This window comes from Amphiura filiformis, chromosome 12 (genome assembly GCF_039555335.1).
Source record: "Amphiura filiformis chromosome 12, Afil_fr2py, whole genome shotgun sequence".
In the NCBI taxonomy this organism is placed as follows: Eukaryota; Metazoa; Echinodermata; class Ophiuroidea; order Amphilepidida; family Amphiuridae; genus Amphiura; species Amphiura filiformis.
In genome coordinates this window covers 47,357,018-47,371,243 of record NC_092639.1, presented here as the reverse complement: position 1 = coordinate 47,371,243, position 14,226 = coordinate 47,357,018, and positions in this window count along the sequence as shown.

Here is a 14,226-nt window from a genome sequence, read left to right as displayed (position 1 = left end):
AACATTTAAAGTGAATTGTATCATATAAAAAGATGAAGATCAAGGATATGGCGGATGAGATTTGTCATTGATGTTCTATAAAACCTCGAAGATCAAGGATGTAATGTGAATATTAGGAATTGGTTAAAGTGAACCATTTCATATAAAAAGATGAAGATCAAGGATGTGGCGGATGATATTAGTCATTGATGTCCTGTAAAAATTCGAAGATCAAGGATGTAATGTAAATATTAGGAAACTGTTAAAGTGAATCGTATCATATAAAAGGTTGAAGATCGAAGATGTGAAGGATGAGATTTGTCCCTGATGTTCTACAAAAACACGACGATCAAGGATATTATGTGAATATTAGGAAATAGTTAAAGTGAATGGTATCATATAAAAAGATGAAGATCAAGGATATGGCGGATGAGATTTGTCTTTGATGTTCTATAAAACCTCGAAAATCAAGGATGTAATGAGAATATTAAGAATTTGCTAAAATGACTCGTTTCATATAAAAATATGAAGATAAAGGATGTGGCGGATGAGATTTTATTTGTCATTGATGTACTATAAAAACTCGAAGATCAAGGATGTGATGGGAATATCATGAAATTGTGTCATATAAAAAGATGAAGATCAAGGATGTGACAGATAAGATTATCATTTATTTGTCATCTTCTATAAAAACTCGAAGATCAAGGATGTAATGTGAATATTAGGATATTGTAAAAGTGAATCGTATCATATAAAAGATGAAGATCAAGGATGTGACAGATGAGATTTGTCATTGATGTTGTATAAAAACTCGAAGATCAAGGATGTAATGTGAATATTAGGAAACTGTTAAAGTGAATTACAAGATGAAGATCAAGGATGTGACAGATGAGATTATCATTTATTTGTCATCTTCTATAAAGCCTCAAAGATCAAGGATGTAATTTGAATATTAGGAAATTGTAGAAAGTGAATTGTATCATATAACAAGATGAAGATCAAGGATGCGACGGATGAGATTTGTCATTGATGTTCTATAAAACCTCGAATATCAAGGATGTAATGTGAATATTATGATTTCTACAAAAACTCGACGATCAAGGACGTAATGTGAATATTAGCATTTTCTTAAAGTGAATCGTTTCATATAAAAAGATGATGATCAAGGATGTGACGGCTGAGATTTGTCATTCATGTTCTATAAAAACTCGAAGATCAAGGATCTTGTTGAAAGTGAATTGTGTCATATAAAAAGATGAAGATCAAGGATGTGGCAGATGAGATTATCATTTATTTGTCATCTTCTATAAAAACTCGAAGATGAAGGATGTGATGGGAATATCATGAAATTGTTGAAAGTGAATTGTGTCATATAAAAAGATGAAGATCAAGGATGTGACGGATGAGATTATCATTCATTTGTCATCTTCTATAAAAACTCGAAGATCAAGTAATGTGAATATTAGGAAACTGTTAAAGTGAATCGTATCATATTAAAAGATGAATATCAAGTATGTGACGGATGAGATTTGTCATTGATGTTCTATAAAACCTCGAAGATCAAGGATGTAATGTGAATATTAGGAATTTGTTAAGGTGAATCGTTTCATATATAAAAATGAAGATCAAGGAAGGAAGGAAGGTACGTTTTAATTTCAAACTCTAATGGTGACCCCCGGGGGTGACCCGCGGGTCAAATTGCTAGAATTGTACATTAAACACACCTAAACAGACACAATGCAATTTGCAGGCAGCAGCTTAATCAGCGCCAATATTGCAATATTGAACAAACAACTATACAAATACCCAATCCAACCCAACCACAACCCCCAGTAGGCAATGAGGATAAAGTGCCTTGCCCAAGGACACAACACGTTGGCACGAGCGGAGCTCGAACTCACAACCTATGAGTCGGTCACCTTATCCACTCGGCCACACGTGTACGGCAAGCCATTGGGGTCATAACGTGCAGATGGCTACGCGCAGCTTATTTAAAGCTACGTGCAGCTGTTTGACCAATCAAAATAGTCAATTTAATCACGTGGTTAGGTCGTTAGCTGCGCGTGGTATAGTGCTAGGTATCCTCTTTCACAATTATTATATCGTGTAATTAATTTACGGAATTAGCATAGATAACGAGCGAGTAAAGAGGCCAAATCACAGCACGTGTCAAGAGAACATGTTGCTAATGCCTGGCTAAAATGACACAAAGCATATTTATTTAGTGTTTCCAAGTTTACACCGTGTTTAATCATGAGCATGGTTTAATAAGTAACTTTATACAGGGGATATGAAGGTCAAACAACAACAACTACTACTGATGTAAAGCGCTGTGTAAAGATATTGCAGGGAAAGCGATGTCACATGCCACTGTAGCTAGTGTAATATGGAGAGAGTAATGGGCTATCATTTTCTGCGGAAGGTGGGGGGGGGGGTCCTAAATTTACAAAAAGTCGGCGTCAATAAAATTGCGACCCTCACTATTTCGGCATCTAAAATGTTATGCCCCCGGCTCCCACCACCGATACACCTTACCCCCTAAACAGGCTAAAATTGTATTGAAATCAGTCTTTTTGAATACAATAAACACACTATCTGTGGTCATCTTGTGACTCCCTACATTTTGTCATCACCAATTTATGACCCCCCTCCCCTTATTTTTCTTTCCAAAAAAGTATGACCCCCGTATATTTGGGACCCCCTTCCGATGAAAATGATAGCCCCCTAAATATAGAACAATCATCATTCTGTTCAGATATTACTTGCTGATATACTACAGATATTTTCATTTACAAAAATTAACAACGTAATATTTGTGAGAGAGGGAAATTACTAAACCATGATGATTTTCAGCTTGTATGTAATATTCTTGGACGAGGATGTTTACATCAGCTCCACGTGTTTAAAACCGCGAATCTGATTGGTTAATAAGCTGCACGTAACGAGACAGAAGCTACGCGTAGCAGGCTCCACGTAATGAGCCGCTTAGCTTGCCATACACGTGCTCCCTCGAGGATGTGACGGATGAGATTATCATTTAATTGTCATTAAGGATGTATGTGAATGTTAGAAAATTGTTGAAAGTGAATTGTATCGTATAAAAAGATGAAGGTCAAGGATGTGGCGGATGAGATGTGTCATTGATGTTCTTCAAAAACTCTACGATCAAGGATGTAATGTGAATATTAGGAAACAGTTAAAGTAAATCGTATCATAACAAGATGAAGATCAAGGATATGCCGGATGAGATTTGCCATTGATGTTCTATAAAACTTTGAAGATCAAGGATCGAATGTGAATATTAGGAAATTGTTAAAGTGAATCGTTTCATATAAAAATATGAAGATCAAGGATGTGACGGATGAGATTTGTCATTGATATTCTATACAAACTCGAAGATCAAGGATGTGATGGGAATATGAAAATGTTGAAAGCAAATTGTGTCATATAAAAATATGAAGATCAAGGATGTGACGGATGACATTTGTCATTGATGTTCTACAAAAGCTCGAAGATCATGGATGTAATGTGAATATTACGATATTGTTAAAGTGAATCGTTTCATATAAAAAGATGAAGATCAAGGATGTGGCGGATGAGATTAGTCATTGATGTCCTGTAAAAATTCGAAGATCAAGGATGTAATGTAAATATAGGGAAACTGTTAAAGTGAATCGTATCATATAAAAGGTTGAAGATCAAGGATGTGGAGGATGAGATTTGTCGCTGATGTTCTACAAAAACACGACGATCAAGGATATTATGTGAATATTAGGAAACAGTTAAAGTGAATCGTATCATATAAAAAATGAAGATCTAGGATATGGTGGATGAGATTTGCCTTTGATGTTCTATAAAACCTCGAAAATCAACGACGAAGCGAGAATATTAAGAATTTGCTAAAATGACTCGTTTCATATAAAAAGATGAAGATAAAGGATGTGGCGGATGAGATTTGTCATTGATGTACTATAAAAACTCGAAGATCAAGTATGTGATGGGAATATCATGAAATTGTTGAAAGTGAATTGTGTCATATAAAAAGATGAAGATCAAGGATGTGACAGATAAGATTATCATTTATTTGTCATCTTCTATAAAAACTCGAAGATCAAGGATGTAATGTGAATATTAGGATATTGTAAAAGTGAATCGTATCATATAAAAGATGAAGATCAGGGATGTGACAGATGAGATTTATCATTGATGTATAAAAACTCGAAGATCAAGGATGTAATGTGAATATTAGGAAACTGTTAAAGTGAATTGTATCATATAACAAGATGAAGATCAAGGATGTGACAGATGGGATTATCATTTATTTGTAATCTTCTATAAAGCCTCAAAGATCAAGGATGTAATTTGAATATTAGGAAATGGTAGAAAGTGAATTGTATCATATAACAAGATAAAGATCAAGGATGCGACGGATGAGATTTGTCATTGATGTTCTATAAAACCTCGAAGATCAAGGATGTAATGTGAATATTAGGATTTCTACAAAAACTCGACGATCAAGGACGTAATGTGAATATTAGCATTTTCTTAAAGTGAATCGTTTCATATAAAAAGATGATGATCAAGGATGTGACGGCTGAGATTTGTCATTCATGTTCTATAAAAACTCGAAAATCAAGGATCTTGTTGAAAGTGAATTGTGTCATGTAAAAAGATGAAGATCAAGGATGTGGCAGATGAGATTATCATTTATTTGTCATCTTCTATAAAAACTCGAAGATGAAGGATGTGATATATTAGAAAACTGTTAAAGTGAATTGTATCATATAACAAGATGAAGATCAAGGATGTGACAGATGAGATTATCATTTATTTGTCATCTTCTATTAAGCCTCAAAGATCAAGGATGTAATTTGAATATTAGGAAATTGTAGAAAGTGAATTGTATCATACATGTATAACAAGATGAAGATCAAGGATGCGATGGATGAGATTTGTCATTGATGTTCTATAAAACCTCGGAGATCAAGGATGTAATGTGAATATTAGGATTTCTACAAAAACTCGACGATCAAGGACGTAATGTGAATATTAGCATTTTCTTAAAGTGAATCGTTTCATATAAAAAGATGATGATCAAGGATGTGACGGCTGAGATTTGTCATTCATGTTCTATAAAAACTCGAAAATCAAGGATCTTGTTGAAAGTGAATTGTGTCATGTAAAAAGATGAAGATCAAGGATGTGGCAGATGAGATTATCATTTATTTGTCACCTTCTATAAAAACTCGAAGATGAAGGATGTGATATATTAGAAAACTGTTAAAGTGAATTGTATCATATAACAAGATGAAGATCAAGGATGTGACAGATGAGATTATCATTTATTTGTCATCTTCTATTAAGCCTCAAAGATCAAGGATGTAATTTGAATATTAGGAAATTGTAGAAAGTGAATTGTATCATATAACAAGATGAAGATCAAGGATGCGACGGATGAGATTTGTCATTGATGTTCTATAAAACCTCGGAGATCAAGGATGTAATGTGAATATTAGGATTTCTACAAAAACTCGACGATCAAGGACGTAATGTGAATATTAGCATTTTCTTAAAGTGAATCGTTTCATATAAAAAGATGATGATCAAGGATGTGACGGCTGAGATTTGTCATTCATGTTCTATAAAAACTCGAAGATCAAGGATCTTGTTGAAAGTGATTTGTGTCATATAAAAAGATGAAGATCAAGGATGTGGCAGATGAGATTATCATTTATTTGTCATCTTCTATAAAAACTCGAAGATGAAGGATGTGATATATTAGGAAACTGTTAAAGTGAATTGTATCATATAACAAGATGAAGATCAAGGATGTGACAGATGAGATTATCATTTATTTGTCATCTTCTATAAAGCCTCAAAGATCAAGGATGTAATTTGAATATTAGGAAATTGTAGAAAGTGAATTGTATCATATAACAAGATGAAGATCAAGGATGCGACGGATCAGATTTGTCATTGATGTTCTATAAAACCTCGAAGATCAAGGATGTAATGTGAATATTAGGATTTCTACAAAAACTCGACGATCAAGGACGTAATGTGAATATTTTCTTAGAGTGAATCGTGTCATATAAAAAGATGATGATCAAGGATATTATGTGAATATTAGGAAACAGTTAAAGTGAATCGTATCATATAAAAAATGAAGATCTAGGATATGGTGGATGAGATTTGCCTTTGATGTTCTATAAAACCTCGAAAATCAAGGACGAAGCGAGAATATTAAGAATTTGCTAAAATGACTCGTTTCATATAAAAAGATGAAGATAAAGGATGTGGCGGATGAGATTTGTTTTTGATGTACTATAAAAACTCGAAGATCAAGGATGTGATGGGAATATCATGAAATTATTGAAAGTGAATTGTGTCATATAAAAAGATGAAGATCAAGGATGTGACAGATGAGATTATCATTTATTTGTCATCTTCTATAAAAACTCAAAGATCAAGAGTGTAATGTGAATATTAGGAAATTGTTGAAAGTGAATTGTATCATGTAAAAAGATGAAGATCAAGGATGTAACGGATGAAATTATCATTTATTTGCCATTGAAGTACTATAGAAACTCGAAGATCACAGATGTGATGGAAGTATCGTTGTTGAAAGTGAATTGTATCATATAAAAAGATGAAGATCAAGGATGTGGCCGATGAGATTTGTCATTGATGTTCTATAAAACCTCGAAGATCAAGGAGGTAATGTGAATATTAGGATTTCTACAAAAACTCGACGATCAAGGACGTAATGTGAATGAAACATTTAAAGTGAATCGTATCATATAAAAAGATGAAGAGCAAGGATAGTGCGGATGAGATTTGTCATTGATGTTCTATAAAATCTCGAAGATCAAGGATGTAATGTGTATATTAGGAAACTGTTAAAGTGAATCATATCATATAAAAAGATGAATATCAAGGATGTGGCGGATGAGATTTGTCATTGATGTTCTATAAAATCGCGAAGATCAAGGATGTAATGTGAATATTAGGAAATTGTTAAAATGAATCGTATCATAATAAAGAGATAAAGACCAAGGACGTGACGGATGAGATTTGTCATTGACGTACTATAAAAACTCAAAGATCAAGGATGTGATGGGAATATTATGAAATTGTTGAACGTGAATTGTGTCATATGAAAGATGAAGATCAAGGATGTGACGGAAGAGTTATCATTTATTTGTCATTAAGGATGTAATGTGATTGTTAGAAAATTGTTGAAAGTGGATTGTATCATAAAAAGATGAAGATCAAGGATGTGGCGGATGAGATTTGTCATTGATGTTCTACAAAAACTATACGATCAAGGATGTAATGTGAAATTAGGAAACAGTTAAAGTAAATCGTATCATATAACAAGATGAAGATCAAGGATGTGGCGGATGAGATTTGTCATTGATGTTCTATAAAACTTCGAAGATCAAGGATCTAATGTGAATATTAGGATATTGTTAAAGTGAATCGTTTCATATAAAAAGATGAAGATCAAGAATGTGGCGGATGAGATTTGTCATTGATATCCTATAAAAACTTGAAGATCAAGGATGTGATGGGAATATGAAAATGTTGAAAGCGAATTGTGTCATATAAAAAGATGACGATCAGGGTTGTGACGGATGAGATTATCATTTATTTGTCATCTATAAAAACTCGAAGATCAAGGATGTAATGTGAATATTAGGAAACTGTTAAAGTGAATCGTATCATATAAAAAGATGAATATCAAGGATGTGGCGGATGACATTTGTCATTGATGTTGTATAAAACCTCGAAGATCAAGGATATAATGTAAATATTAGAATATTGTTAAAGTGAATCGTATCATATAAAAAGATAAAGATTAAGGATGTGGCGGATGAGATTTGTCATTGACGTCCTATAAAAACTCGGAGATCAAGGATGTAATGTGAATTTTAGGAAACAGTTAAAGTGAATCGTATCATAAAAAAAAAAAGATCTAGGATGTGGTGGATGAGATTTGTCTTTGATGTTCTATAAATTCTGGAAAATCAAGGATGTAATGAGAATATTAAGAATTTGCTAAAATGACTCGTTTCATATAAAAGATGAAGATAAAGGATGTGGCGGATGAGATTTGTCATTGATGTACTATAAAAACTCGAAGATCAAGGATGTGATGGGAATATCATGAAATTGTTGAAAGTGAATTGTGTCATATAAAAAGATGAAGATCAAGGATGTGACAGATGAGATTATCATTTATTTGTCATCTTCTATAAAAACTCGAAGATCAAGGATGTAATGTGAATATTAGGATATTGTAAAAGTGAATCGTATCATTTAAAAAGATGAAGATCAAGGATGTGACAGATAAGATTTGTCATTGATGTTGTATAAAAACTCAAAGATCAAGGGTGTAATGTGAATATTAGGAAATTGTTAAAAGTGAATTGTATCATATAAAAAGATGAAGATCAAAGATGTGACGGATGAGATTTGTCATTGATGTTCTATAAAAACTCGAAAATCAAGGATATAATGTAAATATTAGGAAATTGTTGAAAGTGAATTGTATCATGTAAAAAGATGAAGATCAAGGATGTAACGGATGAGATTATCATTTATTTACCATTGAAGTACTATTTACCACTGAAGATCACAGATGTGATGGAAATATCATGAAATTGTTGAAAGTGAATTGTATCATATAAAAAGATGAAGATCAAGGATGCGACGGATGAGATTTGTCGCATAGTTAGAGATGAAATTGCTCAAGTGAATTGTATCATATAAAAAGATGAAGATCAAGAATGTGGCGGATAAGATTTGTCATTGATGTCCTATAAGACCTCGAAGATCAATGATATAAAGTAAATATTAGGAAACTGTTAAAGTGAATCGTATCATATAAAAGGTTGAAGATCGAAGATGTGAAGGATGAGATTTGTCATTGATGTTCTATAAAAACTCGAAGATCAAGGATGTAATGTGAATATTAGGAAATTCTTGAAAGTAAATTGTATCATATAAAAACATGAAGATCAAGGATGTGACGGATGAGATTTTAATTTATTTGTCATTACTATTCTATAAAAACTCGAAAATCAAGGATGTGATGGGAATATTAGAAAATTCTTTAAAGTGAATCTTATATAAAAACTCGAAGATCAAGGATGTGACGGATGAGATTATCATTAATTTTATTTGTCATTTAATACTATTCTATAAAAACTCGAAGATCAAGGATGCGATGGCAATATTAGAAAATTTGTTGAAAGTGAATCGTATCATTTAAAAAGATGAAGGTCAAGGATGTGGCGGATGAGATTTGTCATTGATGTTCTATAAAAACTCGAAGATCAAGGATGTAATATAAACATTAGGAATTTGTTGAAAGTGAATTGTATCATATAAAAAGATGAAGATCAAGGATGTGCCGGATGAGATTTGTCATTGATGTTCGAAGATCAAGAATGTAATGTGAATAATATTAGGAAATTGTTGAAAGTGAATTGTATCATAAAAAGATGAAAATCAAGGATGTGACGGATGAGATTATCATTTATTTGTCATTACTATTCACTAAAAATCGAAGATCAAGGATGTAATGTGAATATTAGGACATTGTTGAAAGTGAATTGTATGATATAAAAAGATGAAGGTCAAGGATGTGGTGGATGAGATTTGTCACTGATGTTGTATAAAACCTCGAAGATCAAGGATGTAGTGTGAGTATTAGGATATTGTTAAAGTGAATCGTTTCATATAAAAGATGAAGACCAAGGATGTGACGGATGAGATTGTCATTAATGAATACATGAATAAAAACCCACCCAAGTCCATGGAGAGTGATTTTGAAAAAACTGAAGATCAAGGATGTAATGTGAATATTAGGAAATTGTTGAGAATCGTTTCATATAAAAAGATGAAGATCAAGGATGTAACGGATGATATTTGTCATTGATGTTCTACAAAAACTCGACGACCAAGGATGTAATGTGAATATTAGGAAACAGTTAAAGTGAATCGTTTCATATAAAAGATGAAGATCTTGGATGTGGCGGATGAGATTTGTCATTGATGTTCTATAAAAACTTGAAGATCAAGGATGTAATATGAACATTAGGATTTGTTGAAAGTGAATTGTATCATATAAAAAGATGAAGATCAAGGATGTGACGGATGAGATTTGTCATTGATATTCTATAAAAACTCGAAGATCAAGAATGTAATGTGAAAAATATTAGGAAATTGTTGAAAGTGAATTGTATCATAAAAAGATGAAAATCAAGGATGTGACGGATGAGATTATCATTTATTTGTCATTACTATTCACTAAAAATCGAAGATCAAGGATGTAATGTGAATATTAGGACATTGTTGAAAGTGAATTGTATGATATAAAAGATGAAGGTCAAGGATGTGGTGGATGAGATTTGTCACTGATGTTGTATAAAACCTCGAAGATCAAGGATGTAGTGTGAGTATTAGGATATTGTTAAAGTGAATCGTTTCATATAAAAAGATGAAGACCAAGGATGTGACGGATGAGATTGTCATTAATGAATACATGAATAAAAACCCACCCAAGTCCATGGAAAGTGATTTTGAAAAAACTGAAGATCAAGGATGTAATGTGAATATTAGGAAATTGTTGAGAATCGTTTCATATAAAAAGATGAAGATCAAGGATGTAACGGATGATATTTGTCATTGATGTTCTACAAAAACTCGACGACCAAGGATGTAATGTGAATATTAGGAAACAGTTAAAGTGAATCGTTTCATATAAAAGATGAAGATCTTGGATGTGGCGGATGAGATTTGTCATTGATGTTCTATAAAAACTTGAAGATCAAGGATGTAATATAAACATTTAATGAGATACACGTAGCACCAAATTGAAATACCTATGAATATGACCTTCATGCCCATTTTACACTGTAACTCAGAATACAATTGAGGACATTTACGGCTCATTCGTGCTGTACGGTCACATATTAGGAAATTGTTGAAAGAGAATCGTTTCATATAAAAAGATGAAGATCAAGGATGTAACGGATGATATTTGTCATTGATGTTCTATAAAAACTCGAAGATCAAGGATGTAATGTGAATATTAGGATTTTGTTAAAGTGAATCGTTTCATATAAAAAGATGAAGATCAAGGATGTGACGGATGAAATTTGTCATTGATGTACTATAAAAAATCGAAGATCAAGGATGTGATGGGAATATCATGATAGTTTTACATCTTCGAGTTTTTATAGAACATCAATGTTAAATAAATGATAATCTCATCCCTCACATTCTTGATCTTCATCTTTTATATGAAACGATTCACTACTTTAACAATTTCCTAATATTCACATTGCGTCCTTGATCTTTGAGTTTTTATAGAACATCAATGACAAATCTTATCCGCCACATCCATAATCTTCATCTTTTTATATGAAACGATTCACTTTAACAATTTCCTATTTTAAAAGGTTCAAAAACACATTGAAGATGTTCCTAAAATTCATAAGTGTCCATAAGCAGGTAAGGGTCAATCAAATTTGAATCTTGCTCAAAAGGTGAAAGCTGGGTGACTGTTCAAAATGGAGATTAGTCCTACGGAAAAGAAACATTTTGATATTTGCATATCTGGTTCTATATTATTGTAGGCCCTGTTAAGGACAAATACATGTAGCTTAATATTAGATAGCTGTATTTAAATATTTGGACTTCGCTAGGAGTTAAGAAGAAAAAGAATATATAATAAAAGGGATCCTTCCCAAGTCTAACCTACATAGTTGTCCAGGTCTAAATTTTGAGCTGGTCTAACATGTTTTATGCATACGGATCTTTAACTTTTAGTATAATATTGATTCAAATCGAATGAGAGAAATTCGCGAATCTACTTGAAGCATGCTAATTAAGTTAAATGCTAAATCTGATATAATTGGTGAACATGATTTTGTGCCTAGTGAGTGTGCGAGTCCCTGACATGGACTTCGAGGGCCAGTCGTAAAAGATAATGATGGTCAACCTATTATTTTTTTCCTTGTCTAAGAGATCAGGTAAGGACTGATGTTAACCATCATAGCTGTGTGGGGTAAGATCCAAGTCCCCAGGTCAAAGACACTCCTGCTCCTGTGAAGAAAATGTGTTTTTTAATAAGGCATTTAGTACATATCTCTATGGGATGGTATTAGGTAGTGTGGGATCTAGTATGGGAATCCTAACAAATATGACTCATAATAATATGTACTTGACATGGTGTACAGTTTAAATCTCTTGAATTTTATTTTTGAAAAAAAAATCAACTACATACCCAATAATGCACCTTAGCTGCCCTGTGAATATTTGGCAATTTACACATATTATATTGTACTCACATTATGGCAGCTACACGGTGCTCATTGCAGCTATTGCACTTACCCACTTATGGTACTGATTACTGAACGATATATTTGTTACTTATTAAGAGTAAAAAAACATACAATGTATAACAAAAGACATATTAAATATATTTTGACCACAGGCAAATTTATAAATCTTGCAAAGTGACCAACCAATGGATATTATGTGGTGTGATCAAGCAAAATCAGTCTGAAGTTGGGCATATTCAATTTTAAGTTTTTTACGATTGTATAAAGCACTTGCAAAGCTACATTTTGCAGAAAACCCCATTAATTTAACATTTAATTCTAAAGATACAAACAACTGAAGTGTTTTCAAAACAATATGCTACAAAAGAAACTGTATATCTGAAAATCAATATATCCGACTTCCGATTGATTTTGCTTGATCACATCACATATATATGTCACATATGCGTGTTAATTGAAGATACCAGTGGAGAAACCAGCCGGTTTTAAGGTGGATAAGATATGACCCAAAATAAGCAGATTTGGAACCACTTATACCAGAGGTGCTGCACATCAGAAAGTTTATAATTATAAATGCATGATTTATTGATATTGGTAAGAGAAAGAAATTCCAAAATATCCCTAATGTCAAAAGGATAAGTATAGTTTGGTCTATACCTGGGATATGTAACATTCTCAAGTCATTAGTAAAAAAATACAATGGTCAACATTTAAAGGTTCATGAATTCAACTGCAGATCATAATTATAAACTACTATACAAGATATCTGGTATGTGCGCAAATAATTTAATTACTGACAAGTAGTCACATACCATGTATAAATAAATGTAAATACTCTACTCAGGGCTTATATTAAGCATGCCTGGACCAGGTCCCAAAGATGGCTCCTGGTCCTACAGTTTGAAGCGTAAAATACTGTTATAAAATTGGGTGGTTTGAACCCAATACTACAAATTTATTGGCCGAGCTATGAGTTTTAAAATATTGCACGACACGTAGTCGAGTCCAATATTTTAAAACTCATAGCTAGACCAATAAATTTGTAGTATTGGGTGAAAAAGAAACATCCAATTTTATCATTTTTATGTTTTTGAATCTTTACTTGCCTTGAATCTCTTAAGAAAAATTATTTTGTGTTTATCGTAGAACTCTACTACATGTAGGTTCGCAGGCATGCAGCTTCCAAGTTCATGGCCAGCAAAATACAGTAACATTCGGTGCAGCTGCAATATTTGAAGGATTTACCAATGCCAGCAGTAGAATCTAGAGAGGCTGACACCTGTGGCACTATGCTGGTTTCATACTTTCCTGCTGCTCAGACAACGATTTTACTGCACTGTGCAGTTGCACCAGAAACCCCTACGGTTACAAGCAGCAAGCTGAGTTCACTCTACCAGTTTTTGGGGAAAAAATTACAGATATTTAAATCTTAGATTTTAAATACCATTACATATGGCATACCGTAAAACCTCGTAGTGCTTCTGATGAAAGCTACATTAACCCAGGCGCCATTATGGAGTTTAAGCAAATAAATTACGGATCCAAGCATATACAAACAAGTATTATTTTAAGACCAATCTATTATGTTGGCATATTTATGCTTGCTTTGAATTAATGTAGCTTTCATAAAAAATACCACTATATATGCTTACGGTACATATAAACACCTACTTACCCACAACATTATATATAGATGTCTGCACAAAATTTACAAAATACAAATACAATGAGGTATTTAGTGTTAAGGGTTGACGAGGTATTGTTGGTCGAAGCAACCAAAAAATTGATTGTCATTATCTAAATCAATATATTATATAAAAATAACATTTTGATGTTTTACAAAAGTGTGTTCTACAAATGATATACTTTGAAAACTTGCTTAATTTATTAT